This window comes from Arachis hypogaea, chromosome 12 (assembly GCF_003086295.3).
Source record: "Arachis hypogaea cultivar Tifrunner chromosome 12, arahy.Tifrunner.gnm2.J5K5, whole genome shotgun sequence".
NCBI lineage: Eukaryota > Viridiplantae > Streptophyta > Magnoliopsida > Fabales > Fabaceae > Arachis > Arachis hypogaea.
Genome location: NC_092047.1, coordinates 1 through 12602, shown reverse-complemented (window position 1 = coordinate 12602; position 12602 = coordinate 1). Strand labels below are relative to the sequence as shown.

The following is a 12602-nucleotide window of genomic DNA, read 5'->3' as shown; positions in this document are numbered from 1 at the left end:
CATCACAAACCCAGCTTTATCCATCGTCAATGCAGTCTACATTAAACCCCAAACAATTTAGATGCAGCAACATTGTTGTAAAGTTTAAACCACCCAAATGTAAGAATATTTGAGGTGAAGTGACATTGCATGGAAAGCAAGCTTACCTCAATAACGGCTATCTGCAGCGATGAAGATGAGTGACGAATGCGACATCACGCCACACCCTCGGTCAAACTCCTAACAACAAAATGTCTTCAACCATTAGCGTAGATCATCCTCGCAGGAACACTTTTGTAGGGTTTCACGCAAATGTTTCAAAAACCAAGTGTGTTCTCAAATATTGTGAGTTATTTGAGGAAGACGAAATGATTTCACGAGAATGACATGAAGGAAAAGAAACCATAAAGAGCAAAATCGTCTTTAAAAAGTATTTTTTAGCCCGAAGGACGATTTAAAATCAACTTGAACCTTAGAGACGATTTTGTATGCAAAAAAATATTAGAGACAAAAAAAAATTTTGGCCTATACATTAAGAACCAAAATTGTACTTAACCCTATTATTTATTTGGTTAAATTATCTATTTTTATTATGAATTAAGTTAATTACTTTATGATAGTAATTTATTTTATTTTTGAAATTTATAAAAATTAATTGTTAACTTTATAAAAAATAAATAAAATTATAAATTCAATAAAGCATAATTTTATATTCTAAAATCAATATTAAAAACATATTTTAATAATAGACTAATCCAACATGTTTTTATTATTTTCACAAACAAATTATATTTTTAAAATATAAAAAGTTAAAAATAAAAATTATTTTCAAAAATAAAAATACAAAAGAAAAATAGATATTATTTTAACTAATTATGCTTTGTGTATTTAAAAAATTAACTATTCATATAAAAAATATATAAAAATATAATAATATATTAAAAATAAGTTAAATACTATATATATCTATATACAAATATATAATATAAATACATAATAATTAATTTAATACCTTATTTTTTTATATATAATATTTTGTATTTTCATAAGAATATTTGCCTAATTTTTTTAAAAAAGTACACAAATATGTAATTATTAAATTTATTTTATTGAGTATATATTCAAATAGGTTTCAAAAAATTTCGTATAAAACGATTTAGTCTTCGAAAACTTTTTATTATAATCAAGATCCTCAAACTTTACATAAACGAGACATTTTAGATATCTAGTTAGTTAAAGTCGTTAACTACTAACAATAAAAATAGATGTGATTGTTAAGTTGCTGACGTGACTATAACGTTGCCACGTGTCGCCAGTCGAACTAATAGGTCTTCTAAATTAAAGGACAAAAGCGATATCGTTTTTTTTTTTGAATAAAATGCTGCTTTTCTACTTAAATTCTGAAATAAATGACAAAATACAAGAGTTCTTATGTGAATGCCAATACAAAAAATTTTGATATAAATCTGAATGCGGTTGGTATATCTGAATATAAATGTTGTTGTTTTAATTTAAGTAAAAATGCAATCTTTTGTTCAAAAAATTTAATTTAAAGAATATTAAAGTCAGCACTTTAACAGTCACGTAGTAAGCCCCCCAAAACAAACGACAAACCCTGCGCCACCTCTTCCACCACCATCATGGCACGGATAGCCAGGTCCTCTGCGCCGCGCCTGCTCTACACCTTCTTCTCCTCTTCCGTGCCCCCGGCATCCCCATCGCCGTCTCCGTCTCCGGCGTCGTCCCTCCTTGCCGGTGCATTCCACCTGCGGCACTTCTCGTCGGGTAACGCTGCTCGAGCGAGGGCGGCGGCGGCGGACAAGGAGCCATGGTGGAAGGAGTCCATGGAGCGGTTACGCAACATCGGGATCTCTGCTCACATCGACTCCGGCAAGACAACTTTGACGGAGCGAGTGCTTTTCTACACTGGTCGTATCCACGAGATCCACGAGGTTCGGGGCAGAGACGGCGTCGGCGCCAAGATGGATTCCATGGACTTGGAGAGGGAGAAAGGTATCACTATCCAGTCTGCTGCTACTTACTGCTCTTGGAAAGACTATAAGGTAAATATCTCTTTCTCTGCTATTGATAAACTGTTCCCCTTCTCCAAATTGTTGTGTTGTTTTGCTATTCCTCAAATGATAAAACAATATAAAAGTAGTTATTTACTCCAATTTTAGTCTAATTTTTAAAAAAGTAATTATTTTTTTACGTTTTCTGTAAAGAAAATGTGTATTGAAGTACCTGTCAATCTACTAGTGACTATGATGAATCAGTCAGTTTCATTTCAGTGTTGAAGTTATGATTGGAGTTGAGATTTAGTTGGATGAATTTTATGTGGTTATGAGTTGACTGAGTTCAAACTGAATTTAAGTATTAAATCAATTTTGAAGAGCTAATGAGCTTTTAATGTATAGTGAGATTTGAGTGCTTCTGTTACTGCAATCCCTAACATACTAATTATTGTTATGGATTAGTTATTAGTTATGATGGAGAATGGAGAAAAGGTTGAAAAGGTTTCTATGTGTAATTATTCTTAAGTGGAATTGAGAAAATAAAAAAATTAGTCTGCTAAGCAAAAGTAAATTGTCTCGATGACAGTCAAAAATGTTGAAACATTGGAATATTAGAATAAGAATTCTATATTATACTTGCAGTACTGATGACTTCCTTCTTTCATCTCTTTGACTTGCTAATTATTTATACTTTCTAATTTTTGGGTAAAAATATAATTGTATTTGTATTTCTTTTGGGAAATTTGTCATTGCAGACTAACATAATTGACACACCTGGTCACGTTGATTTCACCATTGAAGTTGAGATGGCTTTGCGTGTCCTTGATGGTGCTATTCTTGTACTTTGTAGTGTTGGTGGTGTGCAAAGTCAGTCCATCACGGTAGATTGACAAATGAGAAGATACGAGGTTCCAAGACTTGCATTTATTAACAAGCTTGATCGAATGGGAGCAGATCCATGGAAAGTTTTAAATCAGGTTCATTGGAGATTAATGAAGACCGTATAGATGATATGTTTTATAGTTTTATTGCCATTCATACGATTTTATGGAAGAGAATTTCGCAGATTCGGTTCCTCAATCCCTTGGTTGCTGATCTTTGAGAAATTAAGGAATTTGAAAAAGTTGAACCTCTTCTAAAGCTGATTTTTCATGATAAAACCTTCTGTAACCTGTTTACTAAAAATCTTCTATGACTTCACCTTAATTTTTATATGTATATAGCATCACATTAATTAAGATTTTGCAGCAATATATAAGCTATCAAATTTTAGTTTGGTAGTTTAGTAAGTATTATTTGTTATTACCTTTGTGCATTCTGGAAATCCTTTTAGTTTCCTTTTGATTCATTATATCATTGTCACCATACTTTCTTTTTTATTGTATTTATATTGATAAAAGAAGAATATCATTAATACGGATAGAAGGAGAAGGAGGATAAGAGATCATATATACAATAGCAAAATATAGCCAAAAGTGCTTACATCATCATTATAGTTGTATAACTTTTTTCTCATTTGAGGACTATACTTTTACAGGCACGATCTAAACTTCGGCATCATAATGCTGCAATGCAAGTTCCGATAGGCTTGGAGGATGATTTTGAGGGACTTGTTGATCTTGTGCAGTAAAAGCATACTATTTTTGGGGTTCTAATGGGTTTGTTTCAAAATTATTGCTGTTTATTACTAAAATTAATTTTCCTTATGGCTTACTTTTAGCATGCTCTATTGTTGCTTATTTCGGTGAAAAAGTTGTCACTGAAGAGGTGCCTGCAGATATGGAAGCCTTGGAAGTAGAAAAAAGGCGGGAGCTCATAGAAGCTGTGTCAGAAGTTGATGATCAACTTGCTGAAGCTTTTCTTGGTGATGAGCCCATATCACCTGCTGACCTTCAGGTCTGTGGGTTTTCTTTTTTCATTTTTCGGTTTTTTTTTTTCCTTTCCCTCATCCCTATTGAAGTTTGGTATTAACTGAAACTGAGTAGAGAGAGAAGATATTTTCTGAATCTGTTGTATTTATCCTAATCTAGCTGGTAGAGTCAGTTTCTTAAGTCCCTACTCTTCTAATCAAGTTAGAGAGTTTTCTAGCTTTCTCTATTAGGTATGTTCATTATTTGATTTATAGGATATGCATCGAATTTGGTTTACCTCTGACAATTATTTTGTTGGGATGTTTTATTGTTGATTACATAGAAGTCTTGAGCATTCTAGATGTGTATCAGAAATAGTAAAGGCATAGGTGTGTCAATGGGAAGTGGTCTTGTTATTTTATGATTATCAGTGAAAAAAATTGCTTATATTGTAATATGTATGGTTTCTGCTAATAAAAGTTGTAAGCATGGTTCTTTGGTTCTTCGTTGATGCTTAGTTCTTGCATTTTTCACTCACTTCGGCCTATGGTTTTTCACCAATAGATTATCATGAAGTCAATGTACTGCATTCTCCTTTAGCTTTATATGTAGTTTAGAATATTTAATTATTTTATTAAATATTGAGTTTTATTATTGTGATGTCATTTTTCTTTGAGCAGGAAGCAATTCGTAGGGCCACCATAGCACGGAAGTTTGTACCAGTGTTCATGGGTAGTGTTTTTAAAAATAAGGCAACCATTGAATTACCTTTAGTTATTATGTGTATTCTATGCTATATAGTCATTGCTTTCTGTATTCCTCCTCTTTACATTATTAATATGTTGTATCCTTATTTTCCATATGTACACAATGCACCTAATTTGGATATGTTTTTTTTTTTTCCTTTTCTTTTTTTGAGAACTTAAATCCTCTTGGCATAGTTGCCTCGACATTCTGTAGTACACAACTGCTAAATGGTTGAGTATGCATATCATATGGGATCATAAATGGCATGCATCATGTTAGCAGGTATTTAATATTTGTCAGGATGGCTCAAAATATTAGGAGTGTAAAATATTCAAATATTGCAAGAGGTAGCTTAAGTTGCCCAACCTACTAGATCCTTTACGTTTGTTTTGATTGGATCATAGATGTCTGGGATTTTTGATCCCATCATATGCCCAAATGAAATCAAATACAGGTCAATTTATGACCATACACAATAAATATAAAGGAATAAAATATTTTGTCCTGATAAATTTTTATTAGAATGCTGCTGTGTTTATAACTATCTATTACTGACTACTCGTCTCCTATTTGTGTTCGATCTCCTATCTTGCTTGTGATATTCTGGATTGCTCTGTTAATGTGGCGTGTAATGTTTTGTAATTTGTATCATTTATTAAGTTACCTTTTGATCGGATTTGTGTAATTGATGAATCTTTTTATCATCAATTCGTCTCGGGTTGGTATCCTTGCTCTCAAGTTCAAACTCCCAAACCCCCAAGAGGTTCTCTTGTACATGCATATGCTTGCAGGCATCCCTATTTTTACCTTCTGCCTCTTATGCTTTTCATTGTCTTCTGTTACTGATACAGGGAGTACAGCCACTTCTGGATGGTGTACTTAATTATTTGCCATGTCCAATTGAAGTTAGTAGTTATGCCCTTGACCAAACAAAGAATGAGGAAAAGGTACCTGATTTGTAAGATGTTTATCTTTGTTTTGCTTTGATATTATGATCTATTTGTCATAAATTGTCAATTGGCCTCTGAATTTGCAGGCTATTTTTTAATGATGATTTATAAGTTTCTTTATATATATAGATTAGATATATATTTGAGTGGGAGTGAAAGAAGAATATTTGGTTTGAAGAATCATACAAGAAAATATATGGAAAATAGAGTAAAACCTAGAAAAAGGGGAAAAACATCAATTAAGAACTTGTTTAATTACTCGAATAATTAAATTTTCATGGATTTTTTAAAATGTAATTACTAGTTAAACATAATCTTTAAAAAAGTTAAAAATTCTCATGTGGACATTTTCTTGCATCTATAGTAGCATTTGTAAGACTCCACGCAGAAAAAGTAAATACAAAATGAAAAATAACATAACTTAGATTTAACCGGGATGATAACTATTGCATAAGTTTTTCAAAATATAAATCACAACTTAGTCAAGGGAAGGTTAAATTATTTTGATAGAAAAAGAAATTTTATTAGGAGAGAGAAGAATGTACACAAGAGGATGGAATATCCTCACATGGATACAAAATGGTATCACCCAACAAACAGGACCATGTACTAAAGCATGCCAATCCCTTTGAATGTTAGCTAGAGGAAGTGAGGAACACCCTTAGACAGACCATGTACGAAGCACCAAAGCGAGGCCGAAAAGGTAATCGTATCTCAATTAAATGAGTAGTCGAAAAGGAGCTGTTAAAAGGCATGGACTTCCTTTACAAGTTTCAACCGAATGCGCCAAAACACTGAAAAGTTACCAATTGTATTTGCTTCTTGGTATGATCCAAAACTTTGAATGTGGTAATTAGAAACTGATGCAAATCCATTGGGAAAAACCCAAGGATTTTAAATGATACCAAAAGGCCTGGAGAGTTCTTGCTGTGGCAATGAGAGGCCTGCAAATGATTTTGCAAGCCGATTTTGCATTTGTGCTCTTGTTTCTTTTTTTATTGAATAATTTATCTATGCACTTTCAGGTTGAGTTGACTGGAAGTCTTGATGGGCCACTTGTAGCGTTGGCATTTAAGTTGGAGGAAGGGCGGTTTGGCCAGTTGACATATTTAAGGTAATATTACTTCAAACTCTTTTTCAACATATATAAGGCAGTATCAAGTGAGAGAAGTTGGCTGTTATGAGAGTGAGAGCAATTCTTGGCTGCATCATCGTACATGAATGGTTGACGTACTTTAGAGCTCACATGATTACATAAAGAAGTCGCATCTCGTATGACTGTATGTAACAACTGGTACCAATTGTAGGTAGAAAAGAGATCAAACAGTACAGAAACTGAAGGAAATGGGTAAAATCCAATGTGGCTTTACCCTTCCCCAGGTCATGTGTTCTTTACTGAGAAAGGAAAAAACAATGTGTGACAAATGGCAGGCTTTTGAGAGACCTGACCCTCTCCTAGTCTGATTCTAATCCCAACAATCTGAATGCCCTCCTCAGCATTTTGTCACCTCCCAATATACTCCCCAACTCTCTTTTCTAACAAAATCATTTCACTACCCCTCCCCACCAGTCTTGCCACCCAGAGTTACCAGTCCCTCGGGCCCATATTGCGCTCCCCTCCTCCCCGTCCTGAGCATTTTGTTTTCCCACAACCGAGATTTACTCATTTCATTCTCACCATTAACCATTTTATCACTTTCCCTGCGTGTGTTTGTCTGCATATATTTTGTTTTGAATGTGTTAACTTTGTAAATTACACAAAATTATTGGATTGTTTTCTCAATTTTCCTTCCCCCCGGCTTTGGGTGTTGAAGAATTTACGAGGGTGTGATCCGCAAGGGCGAGTTTATTATTAATGTAAACACCGGCAAGAAGATCAAGGTAAAATCTAAGGCTTTTTGTGATTGTGTTATTCATGTGCATATGTGCAATTGAATCCTGGAATTTTTTTTGGCTAATGCTATGCTATAAATCATAGGTGTAACTCTCAAGATTTTTCCAAACACAACTTTGCAGTAGTGTTTTGTTGAAATCTTCAGCTTTTTATTATCTCCTTTAGATTTCATCTTGGGAAGAGTAATAAATTACATGACATAAGATTATAGCAATTATTCAATTTTAATCTACCCTGGGTTCATGAATTTCTTTAAAACTATGCACCAAAATTTTGTTGCTGTGCTACCAGTGATGTAATATTTTCACTAGTTAGATCATTAGGTCTGTACTTTCATGTATTGCATTTCAAAATTAGAATGAATTTTTGGCTAAATGTTTTTCTTAATGGATGCAGGTTCCTCGCTTAGTTAGGATGCATTCTGATGAGATAGAGGTTAGGTTTTGGATTTACAGTATTACTGGCGGATTTTCATGTTATTGGTATTTTTTTCTCATTACTTTTTTATGGTAAAGAGGAACTCTTATCCCCTTGTCCTACCCAGTTTGTTTAGTTTTCTCTTCATATTAAAAAAAGTCTTCTTTTATCAAGAAAAAACAAAAAAGAAAAGAAAAGAAAAGAAAAAGAAACTTTTGTTGGGTAGGTTATAGGCTATTGTTTTTGCTATAGAGTAACTTGGTAGGGGTACCTTTCCCAGCTTGATTTGTTACGAAGACTGTTTAATATATTTCAATAATTAAATATATTTAATATTCAATTAGGATTTTATCCAAATTGCAGGACATTCAAGAGGCTCATGCAGGGCAAATATTGATTTCTGGAATCCTATATTGTACCTTTATTTATTCAAGATTTAATTAAGGGTCTTGTTAACAAGTGTTAAGGCACTTACTAAGAATACTATAAGAACAAGTAAATGCTAACTTTTTTAATTTTTCTGTGCACTGAATGCAAACCAAAACTTTTCTATTTTCTCTCTTAACCAATGCCCATAGGAAACTCTCAAGTTAAATCTTTTAAATTAATTTGTAAGGCTCTAATTGTATAGTTTAATCAATTTTTTAGGCTTAATTACTGTCAATCCTTCTCAACAGCTGTTAAACATTCTGAATTTCTGATAATTGAGTCTTTTGTTGTTAGCAGTCTCTGCCTATTGATGTAGAGAATGAATTGCACTCAATTTTGAACTTAATCTTGTAGTAATATGTTGCCTAAGTTAGTTTTATATTGGCCTTAATACATGATTACTTGTCTAACTTTTTTCCATCCATTGGTTATTAGGAGATACTTTTACCGATGGATCAGTTAAATACACAATGACTTCCATGAATGTTCCTGAACCTGTAATGTCATTAGCTGTACAGCCAGTTTCAAAAGATTCTGGAGGGCAAGTAAGTAGTTTCTTTATGTAACACACTGACCACTCTGTCCCAGCTTATCATGTATTTGATTTTCTTGGTATATCACTTGTAGTTTTCAAAAGTTTTGAATCGCTTCTAGAAAGAGGATCCTACATTCCGTGTTGGTTTAGACCCAGAGAGTGGGCAGGTAATGTTCTATTCTATTTATCTAGATCATAGAAGTGGCAAATTTGTTGAACTTGCAATGACATAGTTTACCTTTGTTGTTAGACTATCATTTCTGGAATGGGAGAACTACATTTAGATATTTATGTTGAACGTATTCGGAGAGAGTATAAGGTACCTATTCCTTTCCCATGCATTAATGTTGTTAATCCTTGCTGATACTGGTTTTATATTTCCTGCTTCTGGAGTTTCATTATTATGTTCCTACTTGTTAAGGTAGATGCAACTGTTGGAAAGCCCCATGTAAACTAAAGAGAAACTGTTACACAACGTGCTGATTTTGATTATTTACACAAGAAGCAATCTGGAGGGCAAGGTCAATATGGACGGGTAATTGGGTATGTGTCGGTAATTTTATATTAGTTACCATACATAAGATTTTTTTTTTATTAAAATCAGATTAGACATGGGGATTGCCCGAGAGTGGCACTTTGCACTATGATCGTCATATGCTCTAATTATTATTATTATTTGTATCCCACTAATTTACATCTCACCTTTACAATATCAATAATCAAGATTTGGATTTGTTTCTCATGAAAGTGTTAGATATAAAATCGTGTCGCTGACCAACAATTTAAGTTCATGGGAAAGATGGTTCATATCATGGTATATTACTGTACCAGAACCTATTCTATGGTTGTTTTTGGGTCACCCCAAAATGTCTAGTCAACCAAATAGCAAGTCTTTGTCCAGTCTTGAGCATGAGAAGGTATATTATAGTTCCACATGTCCTAAGGATAAGGTGTGGTAGAAGCCTTTACAAGTCTAGGGCAACCCTCTCCCTTGAGCTATTTTTTAAAGTTTAATTAGAGTGACTGAGTTTCAATAATGGTGTAAGAGCTTCTATGACTAGACAGAGGGTTCAATCCTTGTTGTCTCTCAATTATTCTTAATAAAAGCTGCATCCCAAGATAGGATGGACCTGTGCATTGTCCATTCTTCAAACTCAAAAAGAATAAGCGACATTCGTGTGAAGGGGCCTGTTCGATATTAAACCATTCTTTTGAGTTTTACCTTTATCCAATTACAATAATTACAACTTTAGGAGAGATAATTACTGACAAACTGTTAGCATCTCCAAATAAAGTTTAATTGCAATTACAATTACAATTTTCAATACCCTATGGTTGGAGCATAGAAATCATGTGAACCAACCTTGCAAGAAATATAATGACTGTGACTTAGTCTTGATTAACTTTCTCTCAAACAACCGCATGTCTAAATATGCATAGACCTTGCATGCAAGGCAAGATTAGGGAGTAGGCACTGTTTGAAGAACTGTTTGATCATTACAAGATTCTTTAATTATTTTTCCCCAAGTTTTAACTTACTGAATATTACAAGATAAATATGCCGTTGTAGTGTGTAAATTATATATTTTTTGTATTAGGCTCAATAAGTACTTTCTAAAAGATAAAAAAAAGTAACTTATATTAATCTTACAGCAAATTGTTTATTCAGAAATTACTTTTTGAGAAGTTCCTTTTAATATAAGCGCTTGACAAAAGAGGCATTTTGTCCATGTTAGTTTTTAAACAAATTTGTCTCAATTTATATTCTTTTCTGTGTGGTTAGAAATAAAATTAAGTTGATGCGTTATTAAAAAAATTTAAAGTTAGTCAAAAAAGTTTGTTAAATAAAAGGTGTTGTGAATTAATAAATCAAGAAAGTATACATTGTGATTTTCAAACAATGTCATCCAAACTAAATGCATGTCTCTTAGAACAGAAAATTGCTGGTATAAGCAATCAAATTTTAGAAAGGATTTTCATTTACTTCCAGACTTCTCCATGTGTATAAATATCCTTTTTCTTTTCTCAATAAAAGTGTATTAATCCTTAGATTTAAAACAAATTGGATAAAGCCTTCTTCTCTTTGCTGTGGTTCTGGTTCTGTTTCTGGGCTAATGGCTTCCGTATAAAGTATATCTACTTTATGATAGCAGCTGATTGTGAATTTGTGATGTTCCAACTTGTCCCTAATCACCTTTTGTTTCTTGATGCTTAGTGAATTCACTATGTTCTATGTTTGCAGGTATATTGAACCACTTCGGCAGGATCACCAACTAAATTCGAATTTGAAAACCTCCTTGTTGGGCAAGCTATTCCATCAGGTTTTATCCCTGCAATTGAAAAAGGTTTTAAGGAAGCCGCCAACTCGTGAGTGAAATTTTCATCATTGGTTATTTGTGATTTCTACTTTAATCTAATTGTCGTTCAACATATATTATCTATTCCCATGAATGTATAAAGACCACCGAAAAATGTAATGATGAATAAGTGAGCATTCAAAAGTAATTTATGGGGACTAAGAATGTAATATTGAGGAAGCCAAAGTTCATTCATTAGCATATTTACGAAACATCAATTTTATTATGCGATTCAGCCATGATAGTGTTACAATACTCATTTATGGTAACGTAATGTTGCTTTCATACAGGGGGCTTTAATTGGACATCCTGTCGAAAATCTTAAGAATTGTCTTGACAGATGGTACTGCTCATGCCGTTGATTCTAGTGAACTTGCATTTAAGTTGGCTTCTATCTATGCTTTCATACAGGTTCTTTACAATTCTGCATCCATATTCATAACATTGCACATATTATCATGATAATATTGTCCATAGTTTTGTTCTCATAGTAATGACCATATTCTTTGATTTTTGTATCAGTGCTATACAGCTTCCAGCCATTTATATTAGAACCTGTTATGCTTGTTGAGCTGAAAGTACCAACAGAATTCCAAGGAGCTTTCGCTGGTGACATTAACAAGTGGGGTTTCTTATTTATTCTATCCTTGTTTCTCTTTTCAAATGGTTATTTATGATATTGGTTTATTTATATATTTTTATCTATGGTATTGGTTTATGATACTGGTTTATTTTATTCTATCTTTGATATTGGTTTATTTATGATATTTTATCTATGGTATACGATGTCAGATTTTTTTTTTATTAAATTTTAATTTAGGTTAAGAGTTTTTAAGTCATCTTAATTAGTAGCTAGAAAAACTGACAGAATGCTTTTGAAAAAAGTGACAAAATCTATGCTTTGCCTCTGATACCACTTTTAGACGGTGATTATAATGTGAAAAAGGTTAATGAACTCCTCAATTTTTAATTTATATACACTAATTAATTATTACTCATAATTATAATATATAATAAAGAAAACATGATGAGTCTAATTATCTAATAATTCTAGATACCAACCATACTAAACACTTTAATATATATTAATAGTATTAGAACCAAATGACCAGGTAACCTGATTACTGGATCAACCGGTAGGTCACTGGTTTACCCGTTGATCCGGTCATAATTTAAAAAATATAAATTATTATAAATAAAATTAAAATATTACCATACTAAGACTTCCAAACACCTGTAAAGTCTTTTATAAATAAAAATAACTCAAAAAATGTTAATTTTTTAGACAACTAATGATAAGGAAATAAAGATAATAAATTAGTTTTTCAAAAAATATAAACTACGATAACTTTCAGGCAGCAACAAAAAAAAAAAAAAGAAAATTGAAACAAAAAGAACAGGGGGAACTCACTAATAAATTCAAGGTTCA

At 32.6% G+C, this 12602-nt stretch overlaps 1 long non-coding RNA gene and 1 pseudogene across 1 annotated transcript; both read left to right on the top strand.

Annotated features, from left to right (window-relative positions):
- The first annotated feature begins 1491 nt into the window (after window positions 1-1491).
- On the top strand, window positions 1492-11199 carry LOC112726189 (elongation factor G-2, mitochondrial-like; annotated as a pseudogene).
- Window positions 11200-11462: 263 nt separating this feature from the next.
- On the top strand, window positions 11463-11896 carry LOC140176916 (uncharacterized). Its single transcript, XR_011868163.1, has 2 exons — window positions 11463-11584; window positions 11696-11896. It is a non-coding gene; the product is annotated as an uncharacterized lncRNA (long non-coding RNA).
- Window positions 11897-12602: the final 706 nt, after the last annotated feature.